Here is a 21,333-nt window from a genome sequence, read left to right on the forward strand (position 1 = left end):
TTTAAAAATGAGTGAGAAGTTAGTTTTGGGGGCTGGCGTCCTGGCATAGTGGTTAAAGCTGCTGCCTACAAAGCTCATATTCTGCACTGGGGCCGCTTTGGGTCCTGGCTGCTCCTCTCCTGACCCAGCTCCTTGCCAGTGTGCCTGGGAAAGCAGTGGAAGATGGCCCACGTGCTTGGACCTCTGCGCCCATGTAGGAAACCTGAAAAAAGCTCCTGGCTCCTGGCTGCAGTCTGACCCAGCCCTGGCCTTTGCAGTCATCTGGGGAGTGAACCAGTGGATGGGAAATTTCTCTCTCTCTCTGCCTCTCCCTCTCTCTCTCTAACTCTGCCTTTCAAATAAATAAAATAAATCTTTTTTTTTTTTGACAGGCAGAGTTAGACAGTGAGGAGAAACAGAGAGAAAGGTCTTCCTTCCGTTGGTTCACCCCCCAAATGGCCGCTACGGCCAGCGCTGTGCCGATCTGAAGCCAGGAGCCAGGTGCTTCCTCCTGGTCTCCCATGCAGGTACAGGGCCCAAGGTCCTGGGCCATCCTCCACTGCCTTCCCCGGGCCACAGCAGAGAGCTGGACTGGAAGAGGAGCAACCGGGACTAGAACCTGGGGTGCCAGCGCCGCAGGTGGAGGATTACCCAAGTGAGCCGCGTCGCCAGCCAATAAAATAAATCTTTTAAAAAATTAGTTTTGGGGCCGGTGCTGTAGCGTAGCGGGTAAAGCCACCACCTGCAGTGCCGGCATCTCATATGGGCGCCGGTTTGAGTTTGGCTGCTCCACTTCCATCCAACTCTCTGCTGTGGCCTGGGAAAGCAATAGAAAATGGCCCAACTCCTTGGGCCCCTGCACCCGTGTGGGAGACCCGGAAGAAGCTCCTGGCTCCTGGCTTTGGATTGGAGCAGCTCCAGCCATTGCAGCCAGTTGGGGAGTGAACCATCGGATGGAAGACCTCTCTCTCTCTCTCTCTCTCCCCCTCTCTCTGCCTCTCCCTCTCTCTCTGCCTCTCCTTCTCTCTCTCTGTAACTCTGACTTTCAAATAAATAAATAAATCTTTAAAAAAGATGGTTTTGCATTCTGTTTGCTAAAAACCTAAGAGAACTTCAAAAATAGAATGCCATGCAGAAATACATGGTGGCCACTGTATCGGAGGACACAGTGACCCAGGGCCACTGGGACCCGCCGGGACCTCCGGCAGGACTGATCTGCTGGGCTCCACTCGGGACACTCAGCCTGGAAAACTCATCCATGCTGTTTCCTTTGAGGCCTCTGGATACGCACAACCTCGAGGTTTCATGTGTTTAAAATCTGAAATGTGTAGCACGTCAGAGGTGAAGTATAAATTCTACTCTAGGGCTAAAGCTTTGAGATAGTCTTGTCCTTAAGCAAAGAAGTTTTGTTGAAACTGAAATACACTTGGGGACTGCTTTTCCTTGCAGATGAGGTCATTTGGCAAACACTGACCCTTTTCCTGGCCACATGGGAATCATACAACTTTTAAGAGAAGTTTTGGTTTTTGTGTGTGTATCGGGGGTTGGGTGAGGGGGGAGGTGAGTAGGAGAGAACAGAGGAAATTAAAACTTGTCCAACTTTGGTTGCAACTGTGAACCAGTAGGATTTAGGCATGCAAATTTGGTTGTATCTGTGAACCAACGGACTTAAGCACGCAAACTTGGCTGTAACTCTGTGAACCAATAAGACTCAGCCATGTTTCATGCGATCTGATTGTCGCAAGGGTGTGAATTTTCATGCTTGCTTTTCACTTGAGTGCATGGAACTTCACGATCCCTCTACCTAAGCACTAAGAATCTGTTATGAGAGCATGTTTAAACATACGCGCCTCTGCTTTCACGTTATCGGCCCGGAATCCTGAGTGGCAAACATACTTGGTGTGGATGTTTATCTATCCCTGTGGAAATCATTTGCATAGAGAAGCCCTGTAACTGTCACTCACTCTCCAGCATCCTCTGTCACACGGCAGTAGGTGGGGCTTGAGTGTGGGGAGGGGCTCAGGTGTGGACAGGAAGCACTCCCTTCCAAGTCCTGGTCTGCACCTGTCTTGGCAAAGGTGCTGCCGGCGGGCTGTTGGCTTGGCAGCTTCTCTCATGCCATCATCCCTGACCCTGTGATTCCAGGATCCTGCCAGGCACCCCAAGCAGGTAGACCCCTAGCACACCCACAAAGGCACATAAATCCACAGTTCCCCACCCCCTCCCTGGACCCCACGCACACCAAAGAGAAAACTCACTGGCCCCTAGGAACCGGTCCCCTCTCTGGAGGAAGCCAGCACCTTCATTCCTTGGAAATAATTCTGGATCTGCGTCAAATAAACATCGTAATCGCATGCCTCATGCGTGTTTCTTCATTTTGCAGTCATGAGGGTTTAGCCCAGCGCCTTCCCCTGGGACTGCCCGCCTGTGGGGCCCGCCCCTCTTGTGCAAGTCGGAATGAGTCGTGTCTTCCTGGCTGGGGCCCTGGAGCCGCCTCGGGCGCAACACACAGGAAGCTGTATTTTGTATATTTTGAATTCCTGGCTGTCCTGATGTTCTTGGCTGAACCAGCGTCCTTGTACACAGTGTTTCTACTCAGTAATTGATGGGAGTTCTTGGCGGAGCAGGAGCCGGTGGACGGTTTCTGCCGCTGGCTGAGTAATGGGTGCCTCTGCCTGCCAGCTGCCGGCTGCAGGGGCGACTGCGAGCGCCCACAGCAGCTCACGCGCAGGATGAGACTTGCCTGCGCCCCGCCTCGGCCCGCCCCGGGGCCTCTAATTACACGTCTGGTGTTTGCAGGAGCCCAGGTGCCTGCGCTCGCCCAGGCTGGGAGCTTGAAGATAGCAGGGCCCGGTGTCACCACCGGCACGGGGGCCGGCCTGGGGCAGGCCCCTCCGAGCTTCAGATCCAAACCTGAAGGCCCACGTTCAGGAGATAACACACGTGTTGACCCAACCGGAGCTTCCTGTGTGAGTTTCAAGCCCTGATCTGTGCCCTTGCCTCTCGGTTTTGCTGTCGCCTCTGTGGCCCGGCCCACATGGGGCCGCAGGGTGGCGGCTCTGTGTCCACACAGTGTGGCTGTGTCTCGCCAGCTGTCCCATCACACGGGGAGTCCAGCGGCTAGCACTCGGGGGCAGATGGCCTTGACACTTGTCAGGAGCCTGCAGACTGCCAGGCACGGCACCGGGCACACGAATCACATCGTACCATGGTGTCAGGACCAGCCCTGGAACCAAGAGAGCCAGTGTCGCAGAAAGGCCCCTTGGACGGAGCACAGCAACACGGTCACTCCCACTAGGATCAAAGCTGCCTCGGCCGTTCAGGCCTGCTGCTTTCTTCCCCTTCAGTTAAGCTTCTTTAGTGCATTATACGTTGATTAGAGAAGCAGAGAGACAGAGAGAGACACAGAGATCTTCCATCTGTGGCTCGCTCCTCCAATGCCTGCAAGGGCCGGCCCAGGCCAGACTGAAGCCAGCAAACGGGAACTCAGTCCGGGTCTTCCATGTGGGTGGCTGGGCCCCGAGTCCTTGAGCCGTCACCCGCTGCCTCCCTGGGTCCACAGGAGCGGGGAGCTAGAGTCAGGAGCAGAGTGGTGACTGGAGCCCGGGCCCTCCCGCGAGGGACGCGGGCATCTCCAGGCTGCAGCTTCCTGCCGCGGCTGCTCTGTGGACAGATACCACATCTGTTGATCCTGTCGGGAACTCCAGCTGTGTGGGAGGCTTCGGAGGCCCGCAGCCAGAAATCTGTTTTTGTTTTTGTTTTTGAAGCCACATTTTTCTCCCCTTCCAAGACTTGTTGATGCTGAATCAGTGCAATTGTTCCTTTTTGCAAGAATCTGCGACTTGAGCAAGGGTGGACTGCCCGTGGCGTCTGGCCCCCGGGACGCCGCTCAGAAACACACAGAAACCGATTCGCTCAACTGAACCTTCGCCTCCAGTTTCCTCCCCTAAAACCTGCAGCCGGCATCCGTGGACAACTCCTACTTACAGGAATTTTTTTTTTCTTAAGTTGCTTGCTGAAAGCCCATGTGAGCCAGTAGCCACACTCGACTGGTTTTGTGGACTTCGGGTTTTCCCTGAACAGCTGTGGCACGGGCAAGGAGAGGTGCCCCCGTCCTCTGAGGACACATTATAATCCTGTCCTTGCTTGGTCCCCACCCAAGTGCCCAATTCCAGCCATACAAACTCCATGATTCTTTCTGAATCATACATAAAGGCCACACCCTCCGTCGCACATAAAACGCTGCTGTGTCGTGTACACACCAGCTGCGCTGATCAGGCTGTGGCGGACGTAGAAGACATCTACGTAAACGTGCTGGCGGTGTTCATCGCCTCACTTCTCCATGATGGGCTCCAGGTAGGGATTTCACTCAAGTTCCGAATTCGGGAGGAGTAGGTGTTTGGCTTAGCAGATGAGACACTGCCTGGGAAGCTGGCACCTGGAGCAGAGGGCCCGGGTTCGAGTCCTGGCTCTGCTTCTGATTCCAGCTTCCTGCTAATGCAGGTCCTGGGAGACAGCAGATGACTCAAGTGCTCGGGTCCCTGTCATTCGCTTTGAGTTCCTATCTCCTGGCGTAGCCCTGGCCAGTGTGGGCATCTGGGGAGTGAACCAGGGGATGCGAGTTCTCTGTCTGTCTCTCCATCTGTGTCCCTCAGATTAATAAAAGTATTTCAAAAAGAACTAAGGGGCGAGGCCGGCATTGTGGCAGAGTGGGTTAAGCCGCCGCCTGTGATGCCGCCGACCCAGATGAGCTCAAGTTTGAGTCACAGCTGCTCCACTTCCGATCTCTTTCTCTCTGGCCCGCCCCCTGCCCATCCCTGTGCCCCGTAACTCTCCTTTTCAAATAAATAAATAAACAAATCTTTTCTTAAAAAAAGTACTTGGGGGACATTGTCCAAATAAATAAACTGTTACATAAAAAATGAAGGGGTGGTGTCGCGGCACAGCAGGGGGAGCTGCCGGTTGGGACCCCCACATCGCACATTGCAGAGCCTGGGTTGGAGCCCAGCTCTCCCTCCATCCAGCTTCCTGCTCATTTGGACCCTGGGAGGCAGCAGGGACGGCTCAAGTGCCTGGGTTCCTGCCATCCATGTGGGAGATCCGATGGAGTTCCTTGTGCCTGGCTTTGGCCTGGCCCAGGCTCGGCTGTGGCAGGAATTTGAGGGGTAGACCAGAGGATGAAGGGGTGTGTGTGTGTGTGTGTGTGTGCGCGCGCCCCTCCTCTCTGTTACTCTGCCTTTCAAAGAAATAGGTCTTTTCCAAAACAGCGAGCATTTGAGGAAAATTAGTATCAAAAAGGCCTGAAACTCAACAAATGAAGAGTAAGCCCACGGAGCATTTCACAAACAAACCTCTTACAACCGTTCCCGGGCAGTGGACAGAATAGTATGTCCAGGAAACAGGAACAGCTGCGGGGTGTCTAAGCACCGAATGACGGAGCGGGACGAAGTTCCGAGACATTTAGGATTTGGGAAAGAAATGGGGCGGCATAGAAGAAACCAGAACATAACAGAAGGAACGTCCCAGCCCTGCAGAAGGGCAAAGGCCTTCCCGTGGGGGGAGCTCCGTGAAAGCCAGAACCTTCCGGACAACAAGAGGGCGCACGCAGGTCCCCAAAGGGCACTGGGAGACGGGGCCACGCAGCCACGCACTTCACACCTCAGCACCGCAGGTGAACAGTGAGTCCTACAGAGAGCGCGACCCTGAGACCCCGACTCTCGGAGACCCCGTCCCTCGGAGACCCTGTTCCTCAGAGACCCCATTCCCCAGAGACAGCTACCCTCAGAGACCCCGACCCCTGGAGATCCCGTCCCCCGGAGACCGCGACCCTCGGAGACCCCGATCCCTGGAGATCCCGTCCCCCGGAGACCGCGACCCTCGGAGACGCCGCGACCCCTGGAAACCGCAACCCTCAGAGAGCCCGTCCCTTGGAGACCCCGACCCCCAGAGACCCCGACCCCCGGAGATCCTGTCCCCCGGAGACCACAACCCCTGGAGACCCCGACCCCTGGAGACCCCGACCCCCGGAGAGCCTGTCCCTCAGGTCTCCTCTGTAAAGGGCGCCTCAGACCACCCCCGGCCCCACAAGTAACATTCCCAGAAGCGGGAGACAGGCAGCCCAGGGCAGTGGTGAGTACCCCTGGTTGAGTTTAAGTGATTGTTTGTGCAGCACTAAAACATGAATAAGACGGGCCAGCGCTGTGGCGCAGCAGGTAAGGCCGCTACTTCTGACACCGGCATCCCATCTGGGCGCCAGTTCAAGTCCCGGCTGCTCCACTTCTGATCCAGCTCCCTGCTAATGGCCTGGGAAAGCAGCGGAAGACGGCCCAAGGACCTGGGCCCCTAACCCACGTGGGAGACCAGGAGGAAGCTCCTGGTTCCTGGCTTTTGCCTGGCCCAGCCCCAGCCCAATGTGGCCATCAGATGTGAACCAGCAGATGGAAGATTCATATTCTCTCTCTCTTCCTCTCTCTAACTCTAACTTTCAATAAATAAATAAATCTTAAAAGAAAAAATGAGTAACAGAAGAACCAGGATCCCAGATTAAATCAGGAAGGAGACTGAGAAGTGAAGTGAAAGCAGACCAAAGACAGGCTTGCCTTTCTTGAGAAAAAGAACTGATTAATTGGGGACATTATTGAATTTTATTAAGTGCATATTAGAAATTGAGAAGCCAAATTCCACTTTGAGTAATAGCAGAGAAACTGGCATCCGATGACCCATCTTGCCTACGACAATTACAAACTCGGGACAGAATATTTTAGAAGCACATCTGTTGGAAGGTTCTGGAAAGCAGCCAGTGCCCTCAGAAGAAGGAAAACAAACGAGGGGCTCTCCGTGCGTGGCCAGCCTCCCGCGCCGGCTCCCTGACCACAGACAGTGGGATTTCAGGGCTGCCAGGGTGCCTGGAAGTTGGGGGAGGGGCAGCCCAGTGCCCGGCACAGAGAGCCCCGGGACATTTGGCTGAGTCGCCAGCTGTGCGGCGCGGTCAAGACTCCAAGGGGCCCAGTGACTGCAAGAACATTCCAGAAACTGAGCGGAGGTTTCAGGGCTGCCCATCGCCCGGCAATGCAGACAGAGAGGCTTCGAAAAGGCGGTGTTTGAGAAGCGACGGCCCCAGCCCAAACTGGAGGAAAAGGACATGCACCTGTCGTCCTACAGCCAGGAAGCGAAGCCCCAAGGTCAAGGTGAACTCACTTCCAGACAGAAGTGAGTGGCAGAGGCTGCTGTCTCTTCCACACTGTTCGCTCTGTGACCACAATTTGCAAGACGTGCAAAGAGCAGGGATATGCATCCAATAATCAAGGAGAAAAAGCAAACCGACACAAAAAAAAAAGAAAGAAAAAGTGATTTTAAAGGGACAGGTGTTGTAGCACGGTGGGTAAAGCCACCACCTGTGGTGCTGGCATCCCATATGGGTTCTAGTTTGAGTCCCAGCTACTCCGCTTCCGATTCAGCACGGAAGATGGCCCAAGTCTTTGGGCCCCTGCCACCCATGTGGGAGACCCGGATGGAGTTCCAGGCTCCTGGCTTCAGCCTGGCCCAGCCCTGGGTATTAGAGCTATTTGTAGAGTGAGCCGGTGGATGAAAGTTATCTCTCTCTCTCCCTCTCTCTCTCTCCCCTCTTTCAAATAAACACATTTTTAAAAAAAGAAAGAAAAGAAACAGACCCACAGGGAACTCAGCTAGAATTCATTATCAAAGACTCTAAAATAATTATAAATACACTAAACAGTTTATGGGAAAAGCTGGATACAAGAGGTGAAGATGTAGGACATTTTCAGGAGTGATGTAAAACCACTAAAAAGGTAGAAACCCTAGAACTGAAAAATATAGTATCTGGGGAAAAGGTGTGGTTTATGGGGTTGTCGACACACTGGTCGCTGTACACAGAAGGATCGGTGGACTTCAGGCAGAAAGCAGAACACCGCACAGAGAAATGACTGGGACGTTACCCAGGCTTGCAGAAGCCGGACACACAGCCTCCGAGCCACTTGCAAACAAATGTTAAATGGCCAATGGAAAAAAAAAAGGAAAATTTAACATAAACTGAAAAGAAAACCAAGACCAAGAAGCAGACGGGTGGGGTGGGGGGGATGAATTCAATTCCTATTTAAAAAGAGGTATCCAGAGACGCTAACAAGTCCATATACAAAGGACCCGGGCAGCCTGTGTGTGGAGACCGCCCTGGAGTGCAAGTCACAGACCCAGCCCTGCCTTCGCTGTCTTGATTTCCCTTGTGTGTGCAGCTGCTGGTGCTGGCTCTGCAGGGGCGGGACCGTGTCCCTGCCCGTCTCCCGGCCTCCTCTGAGGGTCCCCGGCGGACGCCAAGCCTGCGGGCCTTGCATCTGCACCGAAGGCAGCGGGCCTTGCATCCGCACCGAAGCCAGCGAGGAGCAAGAAGCCACACCTGGGCCTTGCCGAGGCAGGGAAGAACTTCCGCAGACCTCTCCACAGTCTACTTCTGTTTCGTCGTCAAAACTGTGTCTGCCACGCGCGCGAGGCTGCGACGTGGCTCCTCGTCTGCGGAGGAGCAGGAGACGAGAGGGGGCAGGCGGCTGGCCAGCGCCCAGAGGCTGGTGGAGCCGCCCACATGCCCCTTCAGAGCACCGCGGTGTGCTGCTGGGCTCCGGTTTCCAGCCCCTGCTGCGGCGGACCCCAGGGCAGCTGCGATGGCTCCAGGGCTTGGGTTTGGCCCCTGTGTGGGAGACCTGGCTGGAGTCCCAGCCCCGCCTACTGCAGGCCCCTGTGGAATGAAGCAGTGCATGGAGCGGTATCTGTCACTCTCCTTTCTCTCACTCTCAAATTATTTTATTTTTTTAAAGTAGACAAGAAAGAATATTAGCAATGAGTAGTCAGTAGCCAGGGAGTAGTATCTCCCCCAGGTGGAAAATAAGAGGATGGAAAAGACAAACTCGGTACAGTGGTTAAAACACTACCTGGGGGCCAGTGCCGCGGCTCACTAGGCTAATCCTCCACCTGTGGCGCCGCACCCCGGGTTCTAGTCCCGGTCGGGGTGCCGGATTCTGTCCCGGTTGCTCCTCTTTCAGGCCAGCTCTCTGCTGTGGCCAGGGAGTGCAGTGGAGGATGGCCCAAGTGCTTGGGCCCTGCACCCCATGGGAGACCAGGAGGAAGTACCTGGCTCCTGGCTTCTGATCGGCGCAGCACGCCGGCCGTAGCGGCCATTTGGGGGGTGAACCAATGGAAGACCTTTCTCTCTGTCTCTCTCTCTCATTGTCTAACTCTGCCTGTCAAAACAACAACATCACCACCACCTGGGGACACCTGCACCCACCTCAGAGTGCCTGGGTTCAAGTCCTGGCTCTGTTTCCTGTCCCAGCCTCCTGGTAATATTATCCAGCTGTTGTGGCCATCTGGGGAGGCCTGCATGCCATAACGGAGTCCCTGGGTCCACATCCTGGCTCCACTCTCTTTTCTGGCTTCCTGCTAATGTACACCCTGGGAGGCTCAAGGACCTAGGTCCCTGCTACCTACCTGGGAGACCCAGATGGCATCCCTGGTTCCTAGCTTTGGTCTGGCCCAGCCCTGGCCACTGCAGGCTTTTGGAGACTGAATCTATGGATGTGAGTTTTGTCTGTTTCTCTCTCTGGCTCTCAAATAAATAAAAATTATAAATTAGGGGCAGGTGTTATGGCACAGTGGGTGGACCTGCTGCTTGGAACGCCAGCATCCCATGTCGGAGCGCCAGTTTAAGTCCGGGCTGCTCTGCTTCTGATCCAGTTCCCCACTAATGTGCCAGGAAGGCGGTGGATGAGCCAGATACTTGGTGACTGCCACCCACATGTGAGACCAGGATGGAGTTCCTGGCTTTGGTCTGGCACAGACCTAGCTGTTGCAACCATGGGGAGTGAACCAGTAGATGGAAGACCCTCTTTCTCTTCCAAATAAATAAATCTCTTTTAAAAATATAAATTCTGGTGCAAAAACAATTTTGAAATCCATGCATAGTTCTTACATGCCATATGTTTTTATGCTATGAAAAAAAGTTTTGCATCAAAAAAAATTTGCACCTATAACGTCGTACCTTTTTTTTTTTTTTTTTTTTTTTTTTGACAGGCAGAGTGGACAGTGAGAGAGAGAGACAGAGAGAGAAAGGTCTTCCTTTGCCGCTGGTTCACCCTCCAATGGCCGCCGCTGCAGCCGGCGCACCGCGCTGATCCTGGCAGGAGCCAGGAGCCAGGTGCTTTTCCTGGTCTCCCATGGGGTGCAGGGCCCAAGCACCTGGGCCATCCTCCACTGCACTCCCTGGCCATAGCAGAGAGCTGGCCTGGAAGAGGGGCAACCGGGACAGAATCCGGCGCCCCAACCGGGACTAGGACCCGGTGTGCCGGCGCCGCAAGGTGGAAGATTAGCAACCTTTTTTTAAATAAAAAAGATTTATTTATTATTATTTGAAAGGCAGAGTTACAAAGAGGCAGAGGCAGAGAGAGAGGTCTTCCATCTGCTGGCTCACTCCCTAAATGGATGCAACTGGAGCTGGGCCAATCCGAAGCCAGGAGCCAGGAACTTCTTCCAGGTCTCCCACGTGAGTGCAGAGGCTCAAGGACTTGGGCCACCTTCCACTGCTTTCCCACCCCATAGCAGGGAGCTGGATCCGAATTGGAGCAGCTGGGACTCCCATAGGGGATGCCAGCACTGCGGGTGGTGGCTTTACCTGCTACGCCAGAGCACCAGCCCCAAACTCACACTTTCAATTCCATTTTCCATGAAATTTTTAATAAAAGCTTTATTTATTGATTGATTTGAAAGGCAGAGTACAAAATGAGAGGGGGATGTGGGGAAATTAGGCACAGGAGGCAATTCAAAGATGGTGCCTGCAGGGAAATCAGGCACACACGGCAATTCAAAGATGGTGCCCAAAGTCATTTACCACCAAAGCTGATTGGCCGCGCAGCATCAGGGGAGGTGACAACTGATGACGAGTGTACAGACATATGGCTGGTCCTGTAAAAAATCACCCTGTAAAATGACCTTTTAAGTAATTGTTTGGTCCTTATGCCCTGCCCCACTAATCCTGCGGTCTTGTGCTTTAAAAGGCTTTGCTGCACATGCAATAAACCGAGTTCTTGCTTGCCTGACTTGACTCCCCGCTGTGTCTGACTGTCTCCGGGATCGGGAGGCTGGGGAATGGGCGAGTGGCGCACTTACCTTTCTTCGGACCCAGTCCATCCTCGTTTGGGTGGGCTAAGACCCAGCAGGGGAGAGAGATCGATCTTCCATCTACTGGTTCACTCCCCAAATGGCCACAGCAGCTGGGACTGGTCCAGGCTGAAGCCAGGAGCCCAGATCACCAGCTGGGTCGTCCGCATGGGTGTCAGGAACAGAAGCATTCAGGCCATCGCCCATTGCTCCCCCAGCCGCATTAGCAATCCGGCACTCATATGGGATGCCAGTGTTGCAGGAGGCAGCTTAACCTGCTGTGCCACAACACCGGCCCTTCCGTGAACTTTTTGAAGTATCCCGTATACCCCCCAAATAAAGAGAAATTTAAATCTACACCAAATGTTACATTTTGCTTCCTTAAAATCTTGCATGACATGAAGTATCTACTGTGGCTCCTGTATTTAACATCGTGCTAGGGATCCGAACCAGGATAGAATGGCAAGAGAAATAAAACTGCTTGGAAAGAGAGAAGCAAACTGTATCAGTTACAGATATGAGTATCTCCATAAAAAGGTCAAACTATTCTGTAACTAAATTATGGTAGAGAGTTTTTAAAGACTGGATACACGATTAATATATAAAAGCATCTGCATTTCCACATGCCAGAAACACTCAGAAAGCAGTAGTTTAAAGGTACGGACGATATTAGAAGGAGCCGGTGTTGTGGCGTAGCAGGTTAAGCCGCCACCTGTGATGCCAGCATCCCATAAGGGCCCAGGTTCAAGTCCTGGCTGCTCCACTTCTGATCCAGTTCCTTGCTAATGCACCTAGGAAAGCTACAGAAGATGACCCCAGTGCTTGGGCCCCTACACCCGTGTGAGAAGCAGCTCTGGTTCCTGGCTTCAGCCTGGCCCAGCCCTGCCCATTGCAGCCATTTGGGAAGTGAACCAGCAGATGGAAGATATTCATTCTCTCTCTCTCCCTCCCTCCCTCCCTCCCTCCCTCCCTTTCTTCCCTCCTTCCCTCTTTCCCTCCTTCTCTCTTTGTATTTCTGACTTTCAAATAAAAACAAATCTTTAACAATAATAAAAAATACATAAGAAGAGAGAGAAAGCAAGGAAGGGAAACAGGGGAAGGGGACTTAATACATTGACAACAGATGTGCAAACCCTTGAGGGAGAAATTACAGATTTTATTGGAGGACAGTGGGTATTAAAGAACAGGTAAATGAATGGAGGGTATTCTCTATTCCTGGACAAGTTAGCTATCAGAAAAACATCACTGTTATCCAAATTCGCCTGCAGATGCAATGCAATCCCAATGAAAACCCCAGCAGTGTGTTCTGGTAAGGTTTGATAAGGCTACTCTAACTTTCCTCTGTAGGAGCTGAGGCCGGGAACTGCCAGCCGCTCCCTGAGGTGCCTCCAGCAGCTCTCGAAATCCGACTGCGCAGCGTTGCACCTTGCACAGCTTGAAAATCATAATCCAAAAGCCGATTCCCTCCACTGCAGTGAATTCATGGGAGAGGTCACCTCGGGGATCAGGCAGAAGGAAACCCAGCCAGTGCAGTCCTGGCGAACAACCTTGACCTTCAATGCCCAGGCGCATTTTCACCAGATCTTCACACACTGTTTCACATTAAAGATTTTTCAGCAACAATTTAAAAGCTGAGACAGGTGTTTGGCCTAGCAGTGAAGCTGCTGAGCGGGACGCCCATGTCCCCCATCCAAGTCCCTAAATTCCATCCCTGGTGTGGGTCCCAACTCCAGCTTCCTGCTAATGCAGACTCCGGGAGGCAGCGGTGATGGCTCAAGTCGTTGGGTCCCTGCCAAGAACATGGGACACCTGGGCTGAGTTCCTGGCTCCAGGCTCCTGCTGGCCCAGTCCCAGCCATGATGAGCAATTGGAGAGTGATCCAGCAGACGGGAGTTCCCCTCTCTCTCCCAAGAAGAAGTCAAAAGTCTGACCATAATCAGTATTGTTGACTGGGATGGGGAGCAAACTGAAGCTCAACTTGGTTCTATCAATCAAACATCAAGTGTGCCTGCTCTTTGATCCAAAGAACTCTCTAAAAATATTTACACTTGCAAAAAAAAAGTACATTCAAATTTGTCCCCTAATAGATTGTCCTGAATAGTGCGGCCTGTACAAACAACAATACTCTGTCAATATCAGCAACAACAAAACCCTGATTCAAAAATGGGCAAAGGACTGGGCTGAGCGTTTGTCCAGTGCGGGCACACACACAGCTGACAGCCGCAGGGAACGAAGCTCACCACCAGCAGCCATCAGAGAAACACACACCAAAAACCACAATGACAATGGCCACAGAGTCCTGTGACCCCACTTCCGGGTGTGTGCGTGGAAGAACTGCCAGGGCGGGTCTCGGACAGGTCTGCGTGTCCGTGTTCACTGCGGCATCATTCAAAACAGAAGGTGCAAAGCAAGTGTCTACGGACAAACACAAAGGCAAAATGGGGTTTCAGGGGTCTTCAAAAAGTTGATGGAAAATGCAGATCATGAAAAGAGTATGCATGGATTTCAAACGTTTTCTTTGCACCAAAATAAATCATCTTTAATTCCATTTTTCCAAAAACTTTTTGAAGCCCCCCATTTCCCTGTGCAATTGAATATTATTCAGCTTTGAATGGAAGGAAATCCCGATACATGCTACAACACGGATGGCCTAAAGACAATCAGCCAGTCATAAGAAGTCGAACGCCGCAGAATTCCACCTGACAAGGTGCAAGGGCAGCCCAAGTGGAGCAGAGGCCCTCGTCCGATGCCCGGATGTTGGCTTTAGAAGCCCCAGGCCTTTCCTTGGCTTGCAGCTCCTCTGAGCGAGGGGAGTGACAAAGGTAAGAGACTCTGATCCCAGGAGTCCAAGGGCTCCTGCAGGCGACACCTCCGTGCCAGGCTCTCTTTGAGAGCTTTGCAGGGACCCCCAGGCCCCATCAAACAAAGGCGCACCCAACCCGCCCCAGCCCCAGGCAGACTGGAGCCCACCTTTGCCATTCCAAGGGACAGACACTATGGCTGACCAAAGGCAGGCCACGTGTGCTGGGGACCACGCCCAGGGCCACCCAATCCCCAGCTCTGAACTGTAGGGTCACTGCCTTAGCGCCTCAGGGAGTCGAGGAACGGAACTGTAGCCACTGGCTCCCTGCTCAGCGCCTTGCTGTGCACACCTGCCTTCTGCTCTTGTCCGTGGGCCCTGTGTCACGGGCCCCAGCTGTGGCTGGCTGGGTGAGCGGACCCAGCCACTCCTCCCGCCAGCTTTGGGGGCGTCCCGTAGCAAAAGCAGAGCTGGCTGCCAGGAGCTGGGCAGGGGGAGCCGAGGAGTTCACGAACACAGGGTTGAGAGCTGAGGAGACGGATGATGGTGATGGCATCCATCATGGTGTGCTTAAGGTCACTGTACACTCAGCACAGTAAATTGACTCTTATGTGCATTTTACCAGAATTAAAAATAACAATTTTCTTAAAAAAAATAGTCATTGAAAAACTTGGATGAAATGCATTAACAGAGGATCAGGTAAGTGGCCATGCAGCCATGCAGCGGCCTCCTGCCCAGACACCGCGTAGACGCAGGCAGCGTGGCCTGGTCAGAGCTCCAAGCAAACTGTGCCAGAACCACTCGTGCCAGACAATTCCCACAGCTGCTTCCTCGTCATTTATTTTAAAACAACTGGTGAAAGCAGGATGCACAATTTCTGTGTAAGTGCTGTGACCTCATGTGTGCAAACACATAGAAAACAGACTGGGGGAGGGGCAGAGAAGGGGCTCCTGGGAAAGGAGGAGGGGCTTGGAGGCCGGGCCTTAATGAGAACTTTCCAGGCTTTACCATATTCGTGTATCCTTGGCGTCTTTCCCAATGAGCAGGTACTGACGCATCTGTTGTATGATTAAAATTTCAGATGTGTTTCAGAGCCAGGTAGCACTGAGCGGCGTGCCCCACGGACTCACCGTCTAATGACATGGTATTAGGCCCCGCCGGAGATAATTGACGCTGGCGTAAGCATGCCGGGTGGCTGTCTTTCCCGGATCAGGGATGTGAAAGCCCAACTGAGCATTAGGGAGGAGGGTGCCCTCATCAAGCTTGCGCACCTGGCTCACTGGATTCCTGCACAGGTTTACTGCTCAAGGCCAACCCAGCGGCAGGTCGGAGGCACAGCCATCAGATGATTGCCACCATCCTCAGCCCGTCTAGCAAGCTATCTTTTACAAGCTTCCTCCAGGTGACCTGCTGTCCCCAGTGCCAGCACTAATGGCTGACCACCCATTAGTCAGGGACCCAGGCTGCAGGCCCATCAGCCCGAGGCCTCCAACCTGCACATGGCGAGGGCTGGAAGGATGAACCCCAAGGACACATGTGCACAGGACCAAGGACAAGTGTGCACAGGACCAAGGACAGGTGTGCACAGGGCCAAGGACAGGTGTGCACAGGACCAAGGACAGGTGGGCACAGCACCAAGGACAAGTGTGCACAGCACCAAGGACAGGTGTGCATAGCACCCAGGACAGGTGTGCCCAGGGCCAAGGACAGGTGTGCACAGCACCAAGGACAAGTGTGCACAGGGCCAAGGACAGGTGTGCACAGGGCCAAGGACAGGTGTGCACAGCACCAAGGAAAGGTGTGCACAGCGCCAAGGACAGGTGTGCATAGCACCCAGGACAGGTGTGCCCAGGGCCAAGGACAGGTGGGCACAGCACCAAGGACAGGTGGGCACAGGGCCAAGGACAGGTGTGCACAGGACTAAGGACAGGTGTGCCCAGGGCCAAGGACAGGTGGGCACAGGACTAAGGACAGGTGTGCCCAGGACCAAGGACAGGTGTGCACAGCACTAAGGATGGGTGGGCAGAGGACCAAGGACTGGTGTCCCCAGGAACAAGGACAGGTGTGCACAGGACCAAGGACAGGTGTGCCCAGGGCCAAGGACAGGTGAGCACAGGGCCAAGGACAGGTGTGCCCAGGGCCAAGGACAGGTGTGCATAGCACCCAGGACAGGTGTGCCCAGGGCCAAGGACAGGTAGGCACAGGACCAAGGACAGGTGGGCACAGGGCCAAGGACAGGTGTGCACAGGACTAAGGACAGGTGTGCACAGGGCCAAGAACAGGTGTGCCCAGGGCCAAGGACAGGTGGGCACAGCACCAAGGACAGGTGTGCCCAGCACCAAGGACAAGCACAGGGCCAAGGACAGGTGTGCCCAGGACCAAGGACAGGTGTGCACAGGACCAAGGACAGGTGTGCACAGCACCAAGGACAAGTGTGCCCAGGGCCAAGGACAGGTGTGCCCAGGGCCAAGGACAGGTGTGCACAGGACCAAGGACAGGTGTGCACAGGGCCAAGGACAAGTATGCCCAGGACCAAGGACAGGTGTGCACATGGCCAAGGTCAGGTGTGCACAGGACCAAGGACAGGTGGGCACAGGACTGACAGCGGCCATGTCCTATCCAGGTCCAGAAAGCACAGCTTTCTCTTTAGTGAGCGTTGGGAAGTCATTTTCCCTTGGAAAGAAGAAAGCTGAGCCATGCACGGATCCTGTGGCGTAGGAGGGTCTTCCAAAGAGTTCCTGGAGGGGCTGGCACTGTGGTGTAGCAGGTTAACCACCACCTGAGACGCCAGCATCCCATACGGGCATCAGCTCTATTCCAGCTGCTCCACTACGATCCAGCTTCCTGGAAGTGTGCCTGGGAAAGCAGTGGAAGATGATCCAAGTCCTTGGGCCCCTGCACCTGGAGGAAGCTCCAGTCTCCTGGCTCCAGCCTGGCTCAGCCTTGGCTGTTGCAGCCATTTGGGGAGTGCAGAGGGGTGGACATTTGTCCTAACAGTTAAGATACCTGTGTCCCAAATTGTTCTTTACCAGAGTGCATAGGCTGGATACCCAGTTCCTGACTCCAGTTTCCCGCTGATGCACCCTGGGAGGAAGTGGTGACAGCCTCAGTGATTAGGCTCTGCCACCCACCAGGGAGACGTGGATTGAGTTCTTGGATTGCACTGGCTGTCATCCGGATAGTTAACAAGTGCTCTCTGTCTCTGCTTCTCTGCCTCTCAAATAAATAACATTTTAAAAATTATTAAGTTCACAGAAAAATTAAAAGTTTATTTTGGTGCAAGAATCTTTTTCAAATTTTTAAAAATTTACTTAGGGGCCGGCACTGTGGCATAGCAGGTAAAGCTGCCACCTGTAGTTCTGGCGTCCCACTGGGCACCAATTCAGAGTCCTGGCTGCTCCACTTCTGATCCAGCTCTCTGCTGTGGCCTGGGAAAGCAGTAGAAGACGGCCCAAGTCCTTGGCCCCTGCACCCGTGTGGGAGACCTGGAAGAAGCTCCTGGCTCCTGGTTTCCGATTGGCCCAGCTCTGGCCATTGCAGCCATCTGGGGAGTGAACTGGCTGATGGAAGATCTCTCTCTTTCTCTCTGCCTCTACATAACTCTGCCTTTCAAATAAACATTTTTAAAAAATTTATTTACTTGAGAGTTACAGAAAAGAGGGAGAGACAGAGAGAAAGGTCTCCTATCCACTGGTTCACTCCCCAAACAGCTGCAATGGCCAGAGCTGGGCAGATCCAAAGCCAGGAGCTGGGAACTTCTTCCAGGTCTCCCATGTGGGTGCAGGGGCCAAAGCACCTGGGCCATCTTTCACTGCTTTCCCAGGCCACAGCAGAGAGCTGGATCGGAAGAGGAGCAGCCAGGACACAAACTGGTGCCAATATGGGATGCTGGCACTGCAGGTGGAGGCTTAGCCTACTAGGCCACAGCTTCTGCCCCAAGATTTTTTTTTTTTTTTAAGATTCATTTTATTTATTTGAAGGGCAGAGTTACAGAGAGGGAGAAACAGAGAAAGAGAGAATCTTCCATCTGCTGGTTCACTCCCAAACAGCCACAACGGCCAGGGCTGGGCCAGGCCAAAGTCAGGAGCCAGGAGCTTCATCCGGCTGTCCCACGTAAGCATAGGGGCCCAAGTACCTGGGCCACCTTCTGCTGCTTTCCCAGGAGCATTAGCAGGGAGCTGGATTGGAAGTGGAGCAGCTGGGACTTGAACCAGCGCCCATATGGGATGCTGGTACTGCAGGCAGTGGCTTAACCTGCTGTATCACAATGCTTGGCTCCCACAAAAAGATGTTTAAATATAAGCATACAAGGGGGTTTCAAAAGTTCATGGGAAATGTATGTTATAAAAAAGCATGGATTTTTGGTGTTTTTGCACCAAAACAAACTTTTAATTGCATTTCCTCACCAACTTCTTGATGTACCCTCGTATTTGCCTTGATTGGCTTTACCAAAGCCTCCCCCCCGGCCCCCCCTCCCCCGGGCAGACACGTGGAGTCGGAGGCGGCCCACCCCCGCCGGCGGCGCTTACAACGCTCAGATGTTATCGCTGTCAACCCCAGGTGTGCGTCTGGAGGCTGCACCTCCGTCACCCACCATGTTGTCATCTTTGACAACAAACTTTCCATCCTCACGATTCTTTTCAGCCGCATAAAAACCTGCAGGGCTGGGCTGAATTAATACACAGAATTCTTTAACCAGGAAAATATGAACGTGTCCACACGCAGAACTGCAAAAGCAAGACCGCTGTAAGCACCGAGCCACTGGGGCCCTGCAGGGTCTGGTGACTGCCGCCCGCCCAGGCCCGCCCCTGCGAGGGCAGGAAGTGACGACGGTGACCCTGTTTGCATTCCTTCCTGCGTGCTGGGTCCCACGTGAGCCTCTGGATGGCCCGGGACAGCAAGCACTGGGACCGTGCAGAGTTCACCCAGCTCAGGTGTGACCAACAACTCCTTCTCACAGACGGAGCCCCGAAGCTGGGAGCCAGGGCTTCCAGGGCGCCAGGGCCCTGCCGCCTCCCCTCACTCAGGACAAAGGGCACTTTCCACAAGAGCGCCCAGAGGACCGTGCAGGCCGAGCTGCTGGAGTTCACGCTCGCCCGGTTCTGAGCGCGTAGAACAGGCACGCACCCAGCCTGCAGGACGGGGCCGGCGGCACGTTCCTGCACGCTCCTGGCATTCCTGCTCCTCATTGGAGAAGCGCTCTTCCCCGGCAGGGCAGGACAGGGGCTGGGTTTTCCTCTTCCCTTCACAGCAAGCGCCACCTCCTCGGGTTGTGGGCCGGGCTAACCTGAGATGACGCAGCCCACACCAGCCCACAGTCTGCGCTCCCTGCTGGAGACAGAGGGGCGGGCTGTGTGATGTCACAGGGTCGCTTCTCTGTCCAGGAGACTGGCCCACCTGGTGAGGCGCTCGGAAGCCAGCAGGGGCTCAGTCGGCCCAGCCCCCTCCCTCTCCTCCCAGAGCAGGCTGGCAGGCGCTTCTCCGCCCGACCCAGCCTCAGCAGACCCTGGGGGGGGGGGGGGGGGGCTGAGCTGCCCCATCCCGGCCGCCAGCTGCTGGGAGGCGCTGAGCCCTTGTTCCTGCGAGAGGAATTTGCCTGTTTCAGTCAGAGCAAGTTTTCGAGCGGCTGTCCTTGCTGACCGCCAGGAGCTGGGACTAGGGCCCGTCTCCCCCCCAGCCCCCACCACAGCGGGTGCTTTGGATGGCCCCAGGCTAGGAGGCTGCAGGACTCACTCCCAACTCCGAACCACCCCTGCAGTGTAGACAGCAGCCCCCTTCAGTTCCCTGCAGGTGTGGTTAGCCCAGGAAAGAGGCCTCAGACCAGAGCAGGGTGGAGACTTCGTAGAAGTTACCAGGAAAGGCCACAAAAGGCCCACGCCGCCACCCTCGGTGCCCAGGAACCGCCTCTTCCTGTCGTCCTAGGGGCACAGGAATTCCAGGTCTCCCTCCTGTCCCCAGCTCTGCACTGCAGGGCGCGGACTCCGGGGACTCCAGGGGCTGTGCTGGAACTCGGAGCTAATGTGGGAGGCTCACACTCGTCACTGCTCCCAACACGGCTCTCGGATCCACAGCAACCGTCAGCACAGGCCTGCAGACAGCTCCAGGCCACCAACCTCACCTCCAACTCACCCCTCCTCCTTCCACAACCCCGCCTAACCTCGTGCTCAGGCCTGAAGTGTGGGGGAGTCCTTGGCGCCCCCTCCTGCCATGCCCACCCTGAGCCTGGCACCTGTGGTGACAGATCCTGCCCGCCTGCACCCCCCGGGATCCCCGGCACAGCGAGCCTTCAATCACTCTGGCTTCCCCCTCAACCTGGTCCTCACACTTCCAGCAGCTCCTGCCTTGGGGCCTTTGCACTTCCTGTCTGGAATGATCTTAACAGCACTTGCCTCTTTCACACCCAAACTTCTTCTTCAGGTTCCTCTAACCATCATGCACAAAATATTTACCACTGCTTCCCTGCCCACTTCCTTTTTCTCAATGGAACACAAATATAGAATGTGCCCCTCTGTCCCTCTCCCACATCTCTACGTGGTGTGAGGACAAACACTGTGCCTGTCTCTCACCGGCTTATTCCCAGCACCAGGGCCGGGCACACAGCAGGTGCCAGATACTTAGGGTCTAAGTGTCAATGTCACTCCTCAGAGGCCCATGCCACCTCTACCACACACATCTCACCTGGCATTCTCTGCTGTCTTCCACAGCGCTCGTCAAAACGTGCAATCCTGCCTTGATCATTACAAATTTACATCTCTTGGAGCCAGCGCTGCGGCACAGCGAGTAAAGCCGCCACCTGCAGTGCGGCATCCCACATGGGCGCCAGTTCAATACCCGGCTGCTCCTCTTCTGCTCCAGCTCTCTGCTGTGGCCTGGGATAGCAGTGTGAGATGGCCCAAATCCTTGGGCCCCTGCACCTGCGTGGGAGACCCGGAAGAAGCTCCTGATCAGCCCGGCTCCAGCTGCTGTGGCCACTTGGGGAGTGAGCCAGTGGATGGAAGACCTCTCTGCCTCTCTTTAACTCTTTCAAATAAATCTTTTTTTTAAAAAAAGCATTTATCTCTGCCTTGTCCTGGGACCAGCCAACTACAGCTGTTCTTTCTGCAGTGACCAGACGGCTGCTGACACTCCGGGGTCACAGCGCGGCCTCCTGGCCACGGCAGCCACTGTGCAGACGCCCCGGAACCAAGTCTCAGCCACTGGCTGCTCTCCCCTGGCTGCAGGCAGGCGGTGTGGGGGGCTCTGGGGAGCACAAGGAGTCGGTGCCGTTACCTGAGGAAGGAACAAATGGCTGGGCCAGCCCCGGGCACCTCTCAACTCCACCTGAGGCCTCTTTCCACAACGGAACTGGAGGCGGGGGCTGCCGGGACTCCCCCGCGGCCAGCCTCAGCGGCCTG

The 21,333-nt window shown here is 54.7% G+C and overlaps 1 long non-coding RNA gene across 1 annotated transcript; it reads left to right on the forward strand.

The window, feature by feature from the left end:
- The first annotated feature begins 1,173 nt into the window (after positions 1–1,173).
- LOC127493503 (uncharacterized) lies at positions 1,174–20,982 on the forward strand. The gene is made up of 3 exons (XR_007923731.2): positions 1,174–4,335; positions 12,487–13,961; positions 20,644–20,982. It is a non-coding gene; the product is annotated as an uncharacterized lncRNA (long non-coding RNA).
- Positions 20,983–21,333: the final 351 nt, after the last annotated feature.

Source organism: Oryctolagus cuniculus, chromosome 7 (genome assembly GCF_964237555.1).
Source record: "Oryctolagus cuniculus chromosome 7, mOryCun1.1, whole genome shotgun sequence".
NCBI classification, from domain to species: Eukaryota; Metazoa; Chordata; class Mammalia; order Lagomorpha; family Leporidae; genus Oryctolagus; species Oryctolagus cuniculus.